The sequence below is a fragment of the Centruroides sculpturatus genome, unplaced genomic scaffold (assembly GCF_000671375.1).
Source record: "Centruroides sculpturatus isolate CEXI.00-Female unplaced genomic scaffold, Cexi_2.0 scaffold37, whole genome shotgun sequence".
Classification (NCBI taxonomy): domain Eukaryota; kingdom Metazoa; phylum Arthropoda; class Arachnida; order Scorpiones; family Buthidae; genus Centruroides; species Centruroides sculpturatus.
Window position 1 is genome coordinate 416,249 of NW_019384346.1, and position 18,675 is coordinate 434,923.

Consider the following 18,675-nt stretch of genomic DNA (forward strand, 5'->3'; position numbering starts at 1 on the left):
ACCTCGATCAGTTTATCTCATAAAATCGCCTCGGACGAAGATGGAATTCGATTAAAAATGCCGAAATTGAATGAAATAATTCAATTTATATAATAAAAATGCTAAAATATAAATTTATTAAACAATTTTTAATAATTTTCTATTATACATAGAAACAATTAAGTTGTTAAAGCCCAAGATAAATGCATTTATAATATTATATAATAAATTTTTACTTAAATAAATGCCTTTATTATTTTATTTTTTATCATAAATAATACGTTTTAAAATGATTTTTATGAATTGTTTGTTATTAAGATTAGGAACATCATAACAATTTTTCATAACACTGTGAGAGCGATTACGACGAAATCGTGGTAAATGATAGAACATTTTGAGGTGCAATACGTGTAATACTAGAATATTTAATTTTTGACACGGTGAAACTCGAGTACAAAAAAATAAAATAAAGAAAAAAGACTTTCTTTAACATTATATCTATTCAGAATTTTTTTTATTTTTAAAATTTATTTGAATTTCTAAGCTAGATAATAAAATTAAAATTGGTTAATGAAATAAAGACAATAGATGTTTTTGAGGTAGGTGAAGACGTTTGCCTGCTAGATGGAAGTAAAGTTGGTGTTTGAACAGTTTTAGCAACTTCTAGAACGTTTTAAATGGTTTTGGAATGATTTCTAGTGAAAAATATTTACCAAAGTTCATGAGTATAGAAATAAATCTATTTAATACTTTCAATTAATCTCTTATTGATGTTTGTAATGTTGAGGTTTAACAAATTTTAAATGTTGAGATCCTTTCGATAATTAACGATGTTTTTACTTGTAAAGTTGAAGCATGGATAAATTTTAAGATAAATATATTTTAGTAAATAATTGTGTCAATGGTTTAAAAATTTTAAAATATAATTGGCCAATAAATAAATAATAAAAATACCATTTCTTGACTTATTACGGCGGTGTTTCAATTTATTTTCTTTCTTGAAAGAATATTTAATGGGAAGATAGGGCAAGATGACGAACCACAGTTTTATCTCTAGCTTAGCTTGTGCTAAGCTAGAGATAAAAGGGAACATTTGTCTGGTATAAACACGAAATTACATCAATAGGTACCATCTGATAATGAATGGTTGGCTTTTTGTATGTACTTCAGTTTGATTTCCAATCATTAAAAAAGTTCTCGTTTGTCTAGAAAGTTTTCCTTAATTAAGTTCGCTATTTTGTATAGTAGCAAAATAATTTTTGCAGCGTTAGATAAAGTATTATTTTCTTTCATTTTGATGCTAAATTCGTCTACATGCATAATTATTCATAACTGATATTTAAATTCTGCGATTTTGTACGAATTTTCAACTTTGGAATTTTATATAAATTATTAATTTTTAAGATATTGATTAATTTTACTAATTTTTATATTATTTGTAATATACTGTACTTAAAAAGTTATATATTTCTGCCTTTTTTCGGAGTGAAAATCGAGATATTTTTCATCTCAATCCTAGGAGCTTTAATAATTTTTTAACTGACCAAAGACAATTAGTAACATAAAATTGATCGATTGCTTTTAGATATGTTGGGTACGTATATACATATATGTATATACTTTAATTGTGATAATAATTGGTTTGTCGAATATATATAGACTCTGAACTCGCCAGACAACCGATCTGCTTGGTTTCAGTGAGTATGGTTGTATTTCAAAATGTCAATGCTCCAAAATTTCACTTCCAAAACTGCCGAAATGTCGATGCCCAGAAATCAATACTACAGTTTCTCTACATAAGTGCATGCTTATATTTTATAGTGAAAATTTATAAATTTTCATTCGGTAAGATTTCTAATAATGCAATATATTATAATATATCAATACTCGCCGTTTATCTATTGCATTCATTACATTTTATTGACTTAATAACTAAAATTAGTTTTAAATATTTCGTACAGGACAACAAATGACAGACATATTTTCATGATTGATCCTTAGAGATAATTATCCTCTTAAGATTTGTAACGGTGTTCGAAAACATTAGTTTGATTCCATTATTATTTTATGATTTGATCATATGCATGCATTTCATTTTAACTTATTTTTAAGTTATAAACTATTATTTAAATAAATATTTTAAGTTTATGAAAATATATTTTAGAATTTATGGGAGGAATTAAGAAAAACTAACATTTAAATTATGACGAAAGTTGTATTAGATAATTTATTACTAATTTCGAAAATGTATTTTTAATCATATTATAAACGTTTTTAAAAGAAATATTAGAAAGAGGATTGTCATTTTAACACATTTATGTCAGGATTTTAGGATCAATACAGTCTTGTGGAAGTTTCTTTATATTTAATCTAATAATAAACATATCAAAACGTATTGTTAGACTCGTCTCATATTAATAATTCATGCATACTAATAAACATTAAGCTTTGAATGTTTACCAATCGAAATGGAATATGAAAAAAATGGTTAGAGTTTGTGATATATTTGTCATCTCAAATATATATTTCAGATATATTCAGAAATAATTTCTCACAGAATGACTGGTAATTGCGTCTTCGTGTCTGATTTAAGGAATATTTTCTGTAAATCAGTAATAAAAATTGAATGTATCAGAAGCGTGTACAAATCAATTTAATTCGCAACTTGTCTTGAAGAGTGGTTATTTTTTTCAGTCACTTTCTATTTTGTTATCTGGTTTGAAAAAAAAATTAATTTATTTGCTTTTGAAAATCGATATAATGAAACAGTAACAAAGCTGTCAAGTTTTGTTAGATAATTAAAAATTTAATCAAGCACGTAAGGAACAGTTATGTTTATTAAATGAATTTCAGAATGATTATGAAAGATATGACGCAGAGATTAATTGTTTCTTAATATGTCGTGACATTATATTATTAAGCTATTTTCTTCCAAAGATTTTTACTTAGAGAGTAACTTTTGTTATTATTTTATTTTTTGGATTAGACAATAGTTTTATAATTTAATGACATTAATTTATAAATGTACTCATTATATAACAAGTGAACAACTTATATAGCTTACTTCAACGTATACAACGGTATATAATAAGTATATTATATGCTATTACAAGTGAAACTAATTCTAAATCAAATCTACTAAGCATCATGAAGAAGGAAAGTACAACTAAATTATTGCAACAAACACTTAAGTTATCAAGTATCAAGTTTCAACGTTGTTTTTAAGATATTTTTATCGATCTTAATTTGCCATACCATACATATAACTGCTATTATTTGTGAAAAATATTAGACTTGTATATAATTTATTTAATTTCAAGTGAAAAAACTAAACTAATTTGATTTAGAGTCATTTGCTAAATAGAATTTGTTCCAATTGTAAAAGTGTTTAATATATTGTACTTATTACATACCGTAGTACATGTACAAGTTTGTCATCAAATTATAAAATCATTCTCTAATTCAAAAAATAAAATAGAGAGCAACTTTCGGTATTATTTTATAAGTAAAATCTTAGGAAGAATGTAGCCTAATACCTCGTAATTATAATGTCACGACATATCAAAGAACGTCTTTCAGAATCATTCTGAAATTAATTTAATAAACATAACTGTCTTTGTGTACTTGATTAATTTTTACTTATCTAACGAAACTTGACAGCTTTATTACTGTTTCATTATATTATTTCCAGGGCTATCCTAAATTTATATTCAGGATAGCCCTGGAAAGAATATACTATTTTCTATTTCCAAAATCATGCGATTTCATAAGCTTTTAATAGAATTACGATTTTATATTTTAGTTCAATTATGATGAAGAAATCTGTTAAGTTTGAAAGCTAAAAAAAATTTATTTAAGCATATGAATAGGAAAAGAGCGAAATTTAAAAATCATTGTCATCCAGATACATCCATCCTTATCTGTATTTATTCCATGATAAATATTCAAAATGATGACGAAGATGTTTTAAACAACAAAAATACTTCGATAAATGTCAGATTTGCGTGATTTCCAAAGATATTTGTAAATTACTTTTTACAATAATTACACGGCAATATTTTCTGATAGACGCGTTATGTAAAATTTTTAAAGCTACGAGTAATTTGGTAATATATTTTTAACATTGCAATGAGTTCGCTGTACGAAATCTACTTTTTACAGTAGAAACTTAACAGGTAAGACAATTTATGGAATGATATTTTCAGAGAAATTAAGAAAACTTTTCATTTAATATGTAAGGAAAGTTTTATTTCGAGTAAGATACGAATTACGAATCATTTAGAAAAGCAATTTTAGAAAAAAAAAGTTAATTTTTATAGTTAAGTTGCATATACGTAATTTCGGTTATAGTTAATTTTAAAAATATGTAATTAAATTATTAATTAAATGTTAGAATGAATTTCCAGATAGAGAAATAATAACAATAGTACTTGCTTTATTTAAACGATAAGTTTTCATAATCGAATAAATATTCGTTTATTCAAAATTATTTTAGAAAATTTTGTATAGTATTTTACTTTCGAATAAAAAAAAATAATTATTATTCATCTTTAGAAGGTTCAATTATATTTGATTAAAAATAATTGACAAGTAATGCTGTATAATTACTTTTGCTTTTGTAAATTTCTCTTTATTAAATAATTGTATTCTGTTAAGTAAACTTAATTTATAAATTTTTAAACGCAGATAAGTTTAAAAATTATTACGCGAATGTAACAAGAAAGATAAATTTGGCATTTATCCTTCTGGCTTGACATGTATTTTTTACTAGCTTTTTTTATTTTTTAAGCAGAAAGCCTTGAAAAATGTCCTTGAAAAGATCCTAAAAGCTTGCTTTAACGCAAAATGCTCAAAACTAATTTGTAAATATTTCATAATACCTTATTCATTTTAAGTCTTAAACAATTTTTCTTTTAATGTAAGAAATTGTCCAATACTCACATTAGTGAATTTTAATTTGAGAAAAGCTAATAAGATTAAATCGATCTTTCACGAATACTTCAACTAATATTTTGATTCGGTAATTAAACATAAAAGGATCACCAACGTAATTTTACTGAATTTATCTTTAATAATAAAGGTCAATAATGATGGACACGATGCGTTAGAAACTAAAAAGTCTTCATTTGGTTGGTATAAATGTCGGACGATCGAAAACGATTTGAGTATTCGACACGCCCTGGCGACAACGAGTCAGGGGCCATCGGACTTTGCCGATATGCACTAACCCAGTACTCGCCTTTAAACAACATAGGCAAATTATTGAATTTTTTAAAAAAGTATTCTATTATATAAAAATCGTAATCTTCCCGTTAAAATAATGTTTATGGATTTCATAAGTGCGTTTGGACATTAAAAAAATTACACACGTTTATTATAGTTCAAACGTGGTCTCATAATAGAAATTAATTTTTTATGTAAAATTCTTTATCTTGAAATAAACAAAAGTCTGTATCACATTTATAAATCAAACTTTATGTTTATTAAGGAAATCTTCCTTTATTTAGAAAGGTTTTCTTAATAAGTAACTTAACTAGCTTGATTTATGTCTAATTTTTATTATAAGTAACTTGAAAATTTTTATATATATATTTTTAAAATATGGAGGAACTTAATAATTTAAATACATTTTAAATTGAACGTTCATACTTTTTCATATTTATCATAGTGCTAAAGTGATCCGATGACGATCCATTCTGTGGAAACGTAATCCTTTAATCGCTTCTAAAAAGCAGTTTTTCGGATCATTAATATGAACTATGATTATTTATTATGTAAAGACTGACAATCCTTTGGTAATGAAACTATTAGTTACGCTTTAACGAATATCGACAATTATGTTACTGTATTTGAAAGTTTTAAGTTCACTAGGCTATCATCATTTACAGCGAAAATGTAGAATATTTACTATAAAAACATTATTAAGTCTTTAATAATGTTTTTATATTATTTATATATTTGTATATATTTATTATTTATAATATTCATTATATATNATTTACCGAATTTTCTATTAAATCAATATTCCAATAACTTTTTATAACAACAAAATCCGAAAATTAAGCGCATCAAACAACCAAAATGTCTTTGTGTAATTATATTTAGCGACTCTAACGAGAGTTTAAATTAGTCGTTTAGAGTGCACGTGACAAGTATCACGTGACTTATCGGGTAGTTCGAGTAGCGTTGGAGTGGGAACGTGACCTCGACAATGACCGTGTTCTTTTTGTAGTTCTTGAAAACTTGCCATGGATATAGAAGACAGCTATCGGACATTGGTTTGTATTTTATATTCTTAACTTAAATACCAATTAGTCTCCTTTATACATTACATTTTTGCCTGGAATACACTTTTAGGTCGTTATTCTGTGTATTTCTTTCAACTGCTAAAACTTATTCTTTAAGAAATTGCTATAGATTTTATATATGAAGATATGCAAATGTAATATTTCATCGATGAACTTTACATCTGCATATATCTCGTAAGAGTCAATAGATTCAATAATATACATAACATGGTTAATATATTGGATACAGGTTAGCCCCAAATACCGGAAATAAGGTGTGCGTGCCACTTGTATTTTTATTTGATCGCGTTGTTTCAAGTGTTCTAAATAGGTCAGTGAGTTTCTATTTCTCTATCTTATCGTTTTCATAAGATTAATTACACATTTAATGGGTATACCGAATGAAATATTAATTACATGAAGCAGAAATTCCACATCAGATTAGTAATTTGACTGATTGATTTGATATGAAAATATGGTTATTTTAATATCAAAATTCTTTTATAATTTAAACTTTTAAGTCATTAAACCCTTTATATACTTTTACTAATAATAATTTAATTTAAAAATCAATAATTATGTGTGATAATCGGGGCCGATGTTACAGAATTTTTATTCTCTCTAATCTAATACGTTGAACAAATTTATTCTTGATAAATTATTAATTAATAATTTATTAATATCAAAAATAAATTTATAATATTTTATATTTTCTGTGATGATTTAGCATAAATTTTTACAAATGATTTTTTAAATTTCTCATGAAGAATTCTGAATTAATTTCAATAATTGCATGTAAAAAACATGTAATTATGTTTTTGATTGAAGTAAATCTTAACGCTATACTTTATAAAAATTTGTATTTTTGATATTGTTCTGTTGTCATAATAATAATATTATTATTATTATGACAACGGAACAATATATATAGGCTATATATATGACTGTTTTGATTAGGGCTAGTCTTATGATGAAATTAAAAGTTGATTCGTTTCTTTTTATGAATTTTTGTAGGACTTTTGAAAATATAAATCTGATTTTTTTAATGGAATTTATAAAATCTATATTTAGAAAATTGGATTATTTCAAGAAGGATATTTTAAAAAATATTTTTCCAGAAAAATGATCTAAGACATTGTTTCTTAAACTTTGTATTCACGGATCAGTGTTTTTTATTCCAATCCCTAGCGGACCAGTATTTTTGTGAAATTAAATAAAAATAATTATAAAATGGAGAGAACCGAACTCAAATGCATCTTTTTAATTTTAATTTCAGACTGAATTAGTAAGAGGAATACAATAACAAAACTTCGTTCTATTTATTTAGGAAAGAAAAACAAAAGCGTTTATGGGCCGTTTTCAGATAATTTCTCGGGCCAATTTCGATCGCCATTCATCCCTGGCACTGTTTTAATAGTAACGAAAGCAAAATTTATAAAATAACACGTTTTTAAATAGTTTTATCAACGTAATACAATTTTATGGGAATCTTGTCGTGGTTCAGTAATTATCTGTCCGCCGACCACAGTTTGAATCGCCGATCTAAGATATCTTTCACTGTATAATGAAACAAATGTTGATCTTATCCACTTAATAATATTGTTAGGCATCATTGGAAATTATGTATCTTAATGCATAATTTCCAATATAATCGCAATTTATAATTAAAAGATAAATGGATATATATATAAATTTAATACAATTATAAATATCTCATAAAATAAACAATATGACCAAATACTGTATAATGCTGTGAATATGCAAATATTGTTTGTTGCATATACTCAATAGCCAAAAAATAATAGCAGAGGTCTACTTTATCCTGAAATATTAATAAATGAAAAATGAAATAATTTTTTACGAACTGGATTTTAAATAATTTTGTTTAAAATTAGAATAAAACGGATAGGTTAAAGAAAGATGATTATTTCAAAAAGCATAATGCTCCGTCACACTTAGAAGTTTTATTTATTTGGCATGCACTTATCAACTATGATTTTAATGCTTAAAATATGTAAAATAAGGTATTTTAACATAAATATTTAAAAATTTACCTGGCTCTAAATACATCTCACATTAAATAAGTTTAAATATTTGTATTGTCATCATCATCATCATACTTTTTGTTTACAGAAAAATATCTGTTCATTTTTTTACGTATTGTAAGAAATACAAAATACTATATATATTGTATATATGAAGAAGAAAGTTCTATTAACTTAGTTCTATTTACTATTAGAGTAAGGATTCAAGGGGAGTTGGTATTGACCCCCTGGGTCGAACGACTTGAAACAGGGGTCGATATACGTCGAGATCGAATAGGGATCGACTCATGAATTAAAATATACTAGATATAGTATAGAAATACTAATTTGTTAATTAATGGTAATGATTAAAATGAATATGTAATAGCGTGTGGTTTTTAATAAACTAAAATAGCATTAATAAATAAATATAATAATTTTATTGTTATATTTATTAATGCTATTTTAGTAGAGTTTATTTATTATTCATCTATTTAAAATTCTCATATTTTTGGGTAAGGATAAGAGTCGGCAAGGGAAAAGTTTAGAGGGTATAGGTCAGGGTTTCTCAATGGGGGTTCAAGTTTGGAAAGGGTCGATGATCAAATTATATGCATATTGTACATGCATATATAATTATTTTAATATTATTTAATTATTTAGTACTTATAATCATTTAATAAAAAATCTTGAAAATATTTTTCTATAAAATATAAATTCATTTTCAAAATATTACAAATTAAAAAATGTATATATTTAAAAAATATAAAGTATAGCCTATATTTATTTAAGGCGAGTCGATACACGAGAAAGGTTGGGAACCCCTGGTCTAGGTCGGGAGTGGGGGACACGGCCGGATTATCGCATAGACAAATGAGACAAATGTCTAGGGTCCGATCAAACTGTCTATTTTTAAAAGATTTGTAATAAGATAGTTTACTTTTCTGTTGGACAACTGTATATAATAAACAAATAAACAAAAATATATTGCATTTTATATTGTTGTGAATTCTAGAATCTAAAGAAAATGTGTTCTTATGTTTCTTCTTATTGAAACTAAAACTCCCAATAATATAGAATTATTTTTTTTAATAACGATAAGAATAATATTAACTACAGTATATGTATTCTTAACATCCTGTGAAATATTGTTAAATAATTTTTCTTTTATTTTTTATTAAGCAGCTGCAGTGTCCATATGCGATTTAATAGAAATAATATTAACAAGATTTATTAATTGAAAGACCCGGAATGGGGCCCGGTAAGAAGAAAATGTCTAGGGCCCCAAAGTGGGTTAATCCGGCCCTGATGGGGGAAGCCTTTTTAATCAGAATGCCACATCTTATTTCAGAGGATTTTCATAAGACTATATGTTGTATTGCAAGTAACATAAGTGTATACGTTCAGTATAAATGTTAAAAAAATATACGTTTTATTTAAATAGATGTTATTATTATAAAAAATAATTTAAAAAGCATATTTTCATAAATCACAATTCAAATCACAATCATTAAAACTTATACTAATTTATCTTTTCACGTTACACTAAAAGTCACAAAAGGCCACAGGTTTCCCATCTATCAAGATTGGTAGCCAGTGCATTAGAGTATCACCATGAAATACTATTAAGAAATATACAGTATTTTCTGTAATAATACAGTTCTGGTTATCTAATTTCTTAATTTTTAATAACTTTGTAGGCTATTAAATGTAATTTCGTAAGTAGATTTTAATTGTAACTTTATAAGAATTAACAGAAATTGTAGAAACTACTCTCCTCTCATATTCTTATGATTAAATTTCATTTGCTTTAAGTAATGGTAGAAATAAAATATTTGAGCAAATATTTTATCGATGATAATAAGATTATAAAATAATCCTAATTTTTAAATTAAATCGAAATTGCTCTTTTCATTAAACTCATTAACACAAAATTTAATTAAAGATTTAACAGACTTTAAATGTATTGATGAGCTAATAAAATAATAAAGACGTTGAGATATTTTCTTTAACAATAGAAGTTTCACTTGTAAAGATTTTATTTTATGGCTAGTCTTAGCAACTGCTAAATTGCTTGTTTTACTTTCTCTTTTCTCTCTTTTTTGTAGTGCCGACATTGTTGTTTGCAGCTATTTCTTAACAGTTCCAGTTCCTTTTGTCTGTTTATATGCGTTTCATGCCTGTAGGTACACAAGAAAATCGTTTGATAGTAAAACCTCGATCAGTTTATCTCATAAAATCGCCTCGGACGAAGATGGAATTCGATTAAAAATGCCGAAATTGAATGAAATAATTCAATTTATATAATAAAAATGCTAAAATATAAATTTATTAAACAATTTTTAATAATTTTCTATTATACATAGAAACAATTAAGTTGTTAAAGCCCAAGATAAATGCATTTATAATATTATATAATAAATTTTTACTTAAATAAATGCCTTTATTATTTTATTTTTTATCATAAATAATACGTTTTAAAATGATTTTTATGAATTGTTTGTTATTAAGATTAGGAACATCATAACAATTTTTCATAACACTGTGAGAGCGATTACGACGAAATCGTGGTAAATGATAGAACATTTTGAGGTGCAATACGTGTAATACTAGAATATTTAATTTTTGACACGGTGAAACTCGAGTACAAAAAAATAAAATAAAGAAAAAAGACTTTCTTTAACATTATATCTATTCAGAATTTTTTTTATTTTTAAAATTTATTTGAATTTCTAAGCTAGATAATAAAATTAAAATTGGTTAATGAAATAAAGACAATAGATGTTTTTGAGGTAGGTGAAGACGTTTGCCTGCTAGATGGAAGTAAAGTTGGTGTTTGAACAGTTTTAGCAACTTCTAGAACGTTTTAAATGGTTTTGGAATGATTTCTAGTGAAAAATAATTTACCAAAGTTCATGAGTATAGAAATAAATCTATTTAATACTTTCAATTAATCTCTTATTGATGTTTGTAATGTTGAGGTTTAACAAATTTTAAATGTTGAGATCCTTTCGATAATTAACGATGTTTTTACTTGTAAAGTTGAAGCATGGATAAATTTTAAGATAAATATATTTTAGTAAATAATTGTGTCAATGGTTTAAAAATTTTAAAATATAATTGGCCAATAAATAAATAATAAAAATACCATTTCTTGACTTATTACGGCGGTGTTTCAATTTATTTTCTTTCTTGAAAGAATATTTAATGGGAAGATAGGGCAAGATGACGAACCACAGTTTTATCTCTAGCTTAGCTTGTGCTAAGCTAGAGTTAAAAGGGAACATTTGTCTGGTATAAACACGAAATTACATCAATAGGTACCATCTGATAATGAATGGTTGGCTTTTTGTATGTACTTCAGTTTGATTTCCAATCATTAAAAAAGTTCTCGTTTGTCTAGAAAGTTTTCCTTAATTAAGTTCGCTATTTTGTATAGTAGCAAAATAATTTTTGCAGCGTTAGATAAAGTATTATTTTCTTTCATTTTGATGCTAAATTCGTCTACATGCATAATTATTCATAACTGATATTTAAATTCTGCGATTTTGTACGAATTTTCAACTTTGGAATTTTATATAAATTATTAATTTTTAAGATATTGATTAATTTTACTAATTTTTATATTATTTGTAATATACTGTACTTAAAAAGTTATATATTTCTGCCTTTTTTCGGAGTGAAAATCGAGATATTTTTCATCTCAATCCTAGGAGCTTTAATAATTTTTTAACTGACCAAAGACAATTAGTAACATAAAATTGATCGATTGCTTTTAGATATGTTGGGTACGTATATACATATATGTATATACTTTAATTGTGATAATAATTGGTTTGTCGAATATATATAGACTCTGAACTCGCCAGACAACCGATCTGCTTGGTTTCAGTGAGTATGGTTGTATTTCAAAATGTCAATGCTCCAAAATTTCACTTCCAAAACTGCCGAAATGTCGATGCCCAGAAATCAATACTACAGTTTCTCTACATAAGTTATAGTGAAAATTTATAAATTTTCATTCGGTAAGATTTCTAATAATGCAATATATTATAATATATTAATACTCGCCGTTATATATATTGCATTCATTACATTTTATTGACTTAATAACTAAAATTAGTTTTAAATATTTTTGCACAGGACAACAAATGACAGACATATTTTCATGATTGATCCTTAGAGATAATTATCCTCTTAAGATTTGTAACGGTGTTCGAAAACATTAGTTTGATTCCATTATTATTTTATGATTTGATCATATGCATGCATTTCATTTTAACTTATTTTTAAGTTATAAACTATTATTTAAATAAATATTTTAAGTTTATGAAAATATATTTTAGAATTTATGGGAGGAATTAAGAAAAACTAACATTTAAATTATGACGAAAGTTGTATTAGATAATTTATTACTAATTTCGAAAATGTATTTTTAATCATATTATAAACGTTTTTAAAAGAAATATTAGAAAGAGGATTGTCATTTTAACACATTTATGTCAGGATTTTAGGATCAATACAGTCTTGTGGAAGTTTCTTTATATTTAATCTAATAATAAACATATCAAAACGTATTGTTAGACTCGTCTCATATTAATAATTCATGCATACTAATAAACATTAAGCTTTGAATGTTTACCAATCGAAATGGAATATGAAAAAAATGGTTAGAGTTTGTGATATATTTGTCATCTCAAATATATATTTCAGATATATTCAGAAATAATTTCTCACAGAATGACTGGTAATTGCGTCTTCGTGTCTGATTTAAGGAATATTTTCTGTAAATCAGTAATAAAAATTGAATGTATCAGAAGCGTGTACAAATCAATTTAATTCGCAACTTGTCTTGAAGAGTGGTTATTTTTTTCAGTCACTTTCTATTTTGTTATCTGGTTTGAAAAAAAAATTAATTTATTTGCTTTTGAAAATCGATATAATGAAACAGTAACAAAGCTGTCAAGTTTTGTTAGATAATTAAAAATTTAATCAAGCACGTAAGGAACAGTTATGTTTATTAAATGAATTTCAGAATGATTATGAAAGATATGACGCAGAGATTAATTGTTTCTTAATATGTCGTGACATTATATTATTAAGCTATTTTCTTCCAAAGATTTTTACTTAGAGAGTAACTTTTGTTATTATTTTATTTTTTGGATTAGACAATAGTTTTATAATTTAATGACATTAATTTATAAATGTACTCATTATATAACAAGTGAACAACTTATATAGCTTACTTCAACGTATACAACGGTATATAATAAGTATATTATATGCTATTACAAGTGAAACTAATTCTAAATCAAATCTACTAAGCATCATGAAGAAGGAAAGTACAACTAAATTATTGCAACAAACACTTAAGTTATCAAGTATCAAGTTTCAACGTTGTTTTTAAGATATTTTTATCGATCTTAATTTGCCATACCATACATATAACTGCTATTATTTGTGAAAAATATTAGACTTGTATATAATTTATTTAATTTCAAGTGAAAAAACTAAACTAATTTGATTTAGAGTCATTTGCTAAATAGAATTTGTTCCAATTGTAAAAGTGTTTAATATATTGTACTTATTACATACCGTAGTACATGTACAAGTTTGTCATCAAATTATAAAATCATTCTCTAATTCAAAAAATAAAATAGAGAGCAACTTTCGGTATTATTTTATAAGTAAAATCTTAGGAAGAATGTAGCCTAATACCTCGTAATTATAATGTCACGACATATCAAAGAACGTCTTTCAGAATCATTCTGAAATTAATTTAATAAACATAACTGTCTTTGTGTACTTGATTAATTTTTACTTATCTAACGAAACTTGACAGCTTTATTACTGTTTCATTATATTATTTCCAGGGCTATCCTAAATTTATATTCAGGATAGCCCTGGAAAGAATATACTATTTTCTATTTCCAAAATCATGCGATTTCATAAGCTTTTAATAGAATTACGATTTTATATTTTAGTTCAATTATGATGAAGAAATCTGTTAAGTTTGAAAGCTAAAAAAAATTTATTTAAGCATATGAATAGGAAAAGAGCGAAATTTAAAAATCATTGTCATCCAGATACATCCATCCTTATCTGTATTTATTCCATGATAAATATTCAAAATGATGACGAAGATGTTTTAAACAACAAAAATACTTCGATAAATGTCAGATTTGCGTGATTTCCAAAGATATTTGTAAATTACTTTTTACAATAATTACACGGCAATATTTTCTGATAGACGCGTTATGTAAAATTTTTAAAGCTACGAGTAATTTGGTAATATATTTTTAACATTGCAATGAGTTCGCTGTACGAAATCTACTTTTTACAGTAGAAACTTAACAGGTAAGACAATTTATGGAATGATATTTTCAGAGAAATTAAGAAAACTTTTCATTTAATATGTAAGGAAAGTTTTATTTCGAGTAAGATACGAATTACGAATCATTTAGAAAAGCAATTTTAGAAAAAAAAAGTTAATTTTTATAGTTAAGTTGCATATACGTAATTTCGGTTATAGTTAATTTTAAAAATATGTAATTAAATTATTAATTAAATGTTAGAATGAATTTCCAGATAGAGAAATAATAACAATAGTACTTGCTTTATTTAAACGATAAGTTTTCATAATCGAATAAATATTCGTTTATTCAAAATTATTTTAGAAAATTTTGTATAGTATTTTACTTTCGAATAAAAAAAAATAATTATTATTCATCTTTAGAAGGTTCAATTATATTTGATTAAAAATAATTGACAAGTAATGCTGTATAATTACTTTTGCTTTTGTAAATTTCTCTTTATTAAATAATTGTATTCTGTTAAGTAAACTTAATTTATAAATTTTTAAACGCAGATAAGTTTAAAAATTATTACGCGAATGTAACAAGAAAGATAAATTTGGCATTTATCCTTCTGGCTTGACATGTATTTTTTACTAGCTTTTTTTATTTTTTAAGCAGAAAGCCTTGAAAAATGTCCTTGAAAAGATCCTAAAAGCTTGCTTTAACGCAAAATGCTCAAAACTAATTTGTAAATATTTCATAATACCTTATTCATTTTAAGTCTTAAACAATTTTTCTTTTAATGTAAGAAATTGTCCAATACTCACATTAGTGAATTTTAATTTGAGAAAAGCTAATAAGATTAAATCGATCTTTCACGAATACTTCAACTAATATTTTGATTCGGTAATTAAACATAAAAGGATCACCAACGTAATTTTACTGAATTTATCTTTAATAATAAAGGTCAATAATGATGGACACGATGCGTTAGAAACTAAAAAGTCTTCATTTGGTTGGTATAAATGTCGGACGATCGAAAACGATTTGAGTATTCGACACGCCCTGGCGACAACGAGTCAGGGGCCATCGGACTTTGCCGATATGCACTAACCCAGTACTCGCCTTTAAACAACATAGGCAAATTATTGAATTTTTTAAAAAAGTATTCTATTATATAAAAATCGTAATCTTCCCGTTAAAATAATGTTTATGGATTTCATAAGTGCGTTTGGACATTAAAAAAATTACACACGTTTATTATAGTTCAAACGTGGTCTCATAATAGAAATTAATTTTTTATGTAAAATTCTTTATCTTGAAATAAACAAAAGTCTGTATCACATTTATAAATCAAACTTTATGTTTATTAAGGAAATCTTCCTTTATTTAGAAAGGTTTTCTTAATAAGTAACTTAACTAGCTTGATTTATGTCTAATTTTTATTATAAGTAACTTGAAAATTTTTATATATATATTTTTAAAATATGGAGGAACTTAATAATTTAAATACATTTTAAATTGAACGTTCATACTTTTTCATATTTATCATAGTGCTAAAGTGATCCGATGACGATCCATTCTGTGGAAACGTAATCCTTTAATCGCTTCTAAAAAGCAGTTTTTCGGATCATTAATATGAACTATGATTATTTATTATGTAAAGACTGACAATCCTTTGGTAATGAAACTATTAGTTACGCTTTAACGAATATCGACAATTATGTTACTGTATTTGAAAGTTTTAAGTTCACTAGGCTATCATCATTTACAGCGAAAATGTAGAATATTTACTATAAAAACATTATTAAGTCTTTAATAATGTTTTTATATTATTTATATATTTGTATATATTTATTATTTATAATATTCATTATATATTATGTTTTTATATTATATTATCAAATTTTTTCCCATTATTATATTACAGTTAATATATTATAACTGTAATATAATATATTACAGTTAATTTGACTCACGAGAAAATATAAAAAAAAGAAAGAAAATCATTTTTATTTGATAAATTTTGAGAAATATTTTTAATAGCATAATAATGATAAATAATAATAATTTTATATTGTAAATACTTATGGAAGTTATAATTATTAAATGATTTTAGAATAGGTTAATTAAGTTAACAATTGGATAAATGTTTGTGTGTAAAGATTAAATGAAGCTTTATCATCGTAATTACAATACGCTTATTTAAGTGTTACTTAATACGTGAAAAATGTACCTTTTGATTATTATTACTTCATATCACGTTTTAATACTTTTAAATACTATTAATTTAGAAATAATAAAATTTATTTTTATATAACATAAATGCAATTACGTAAACTTTTAGTTAAGATTTATTGAATTTAAAATACGAGATAAGTGGTTAGGGATGTAATTTTCTTTATTCAGTCTTTATATAATCTTATTTACATCAACCAGAATCATCAAGAAAACAAAACAAAGAAAGTAAAAACAAGTTCTTAGTATCAGATCTTTTTATACTTTTTTTATATTGCGTGCGTAGAAGAATTGTTTTTATCATTAGACTTCGAATTTTTTTTTATAATCAGTAGTATACTAATTAATCAAAATATTTAAGAGCTATACTTAATTATGAACATTCTTAGACCCCATTTATAATAGTTATCGCAAATTTTTTCCCATTATAATTACATAAATTTTATTTTAGAGTTGTATTGATACATTTTTAACTTAATTTTTAAAGATACTATTAAGTATTAATTTTTTTTACTAATTTTTATGTTTTAAAGAATTAAAACTTATCGACTTAATACAGTCAGCATTAATAATTTTATAATTTTTCAATTATTAGTCTAAAATAAACAGTTTTTTTTTACAAATTATCTTTAAACAATTTATCCACTTCATGATTATAAGAGCATATATTATATATTCGATGAATCAGTTTTTTCATTATTACTAAATAAATCGATAATTCAACTGTTTAAGACATTTTAAAATTAATTTTTTATTCTCTCGCCACCATTAATATTAACAAAACGATCGCCTTTTGTCTTTGCAGATAAACTTCTCTTTCTAACGAAGGAAGCAACCTTCTATCTGCGAAAACCCACTGTTTAACAAATAGACTCGATCCAATTATAATTTCCCCATCAGCCATTCTTTGCACATCATTTCTAGTTATGCAATCGTTCGCTGTTTATTTAACTACACGCAAAATTTTCGGCAAAAACTATATCGAAAAATAAAAATTTGCCATATTTACAAATAGTCACTGCTTAACTATTTTATCTTTTTACGAATGCCTATTATAGAACAGTTTAATATATAAATAAGAAGACGTACGACTGTTTTATTTACTTATAAATTAGCACGATTAGATGGAAAGGAAGTTCAATGAAAACAAGCGTCGTCATTAAACCCAAACATCGTAGCATAGAAAAATATAGAATAAATCGAAACTGTGCGTTGGATTCGAGTTATGGAGTTATAATTACATTTTTAATTTTTAGAAATAGAACGTTATCATCGATTACTTAGCTTCAATCAATGGAAATTAATCGAATATAAAGAATTTAGCGAGATTTTCATTACCAAAAAAACGCACAAATTGTTAAAAAAATAAGTTTTGGAGAAAACGAAAATGATAATGCATAGATAAAGAAACGGAAGCGACTTGATTTTCTATCTTCATTATGTGAATAGGCGGACTGTTGGACGGACGGACGGAGGGAGGGAGGGAGAACGTCGTCGGCGAGCAGCAGCGACACCTAAAGCTATTCTCCCGTCAATATGGCGGACGACGGCAGAAGGGACTCTGCTGCTTCGCCGGCAGTCTCGACAGTAGGTGACTTCCTGCTTTTTGCATTTCTGTATTTCCTCTTTGCTTTTGTTTCTGCCGAGTCTCGCTCGACCACTTAATTTTTCCAACTTGTTTTCCAAGTGTTAAACTGAAATTCTCTGTTCTTTGTCGCCCGCTTTTCTCCATAAAGCTTTCGACGCTTCTCGGAACAGTGAAGCACCGTTTCGTGCCCTTTGTACTTCTCGAATTTCCTTGGTTAATGAAGTAAATCTGGGATTAGTCCTGGAGAATGATTGTTTAAATAA

The 18,675-nt window shown here is 25.4% G+C and overlaps 1 long non-coding RNA gene across 1 annotated transcript in view; it reads left to right on the forward strand.

Annotated features, from left to right (window-relative positions):
- The first annotated feature begins 6,125 nt into the window (after positions 1-6,125).
- Positions 6,126-18,675, forward strand: part of LOC111635866 — a 51,961-nt gene continuing 39,411 nt past the window's right edge. Inside the window, exon 1 of the long non-coding RNA XR_002758448.1 lies at positions 6,126-6,257. This is a non-coding gene — a long non-coding RNA (uncharacterized LOC111635866). The remainder of the gene's footprint in view (positions 6,258-18,675) is intronic.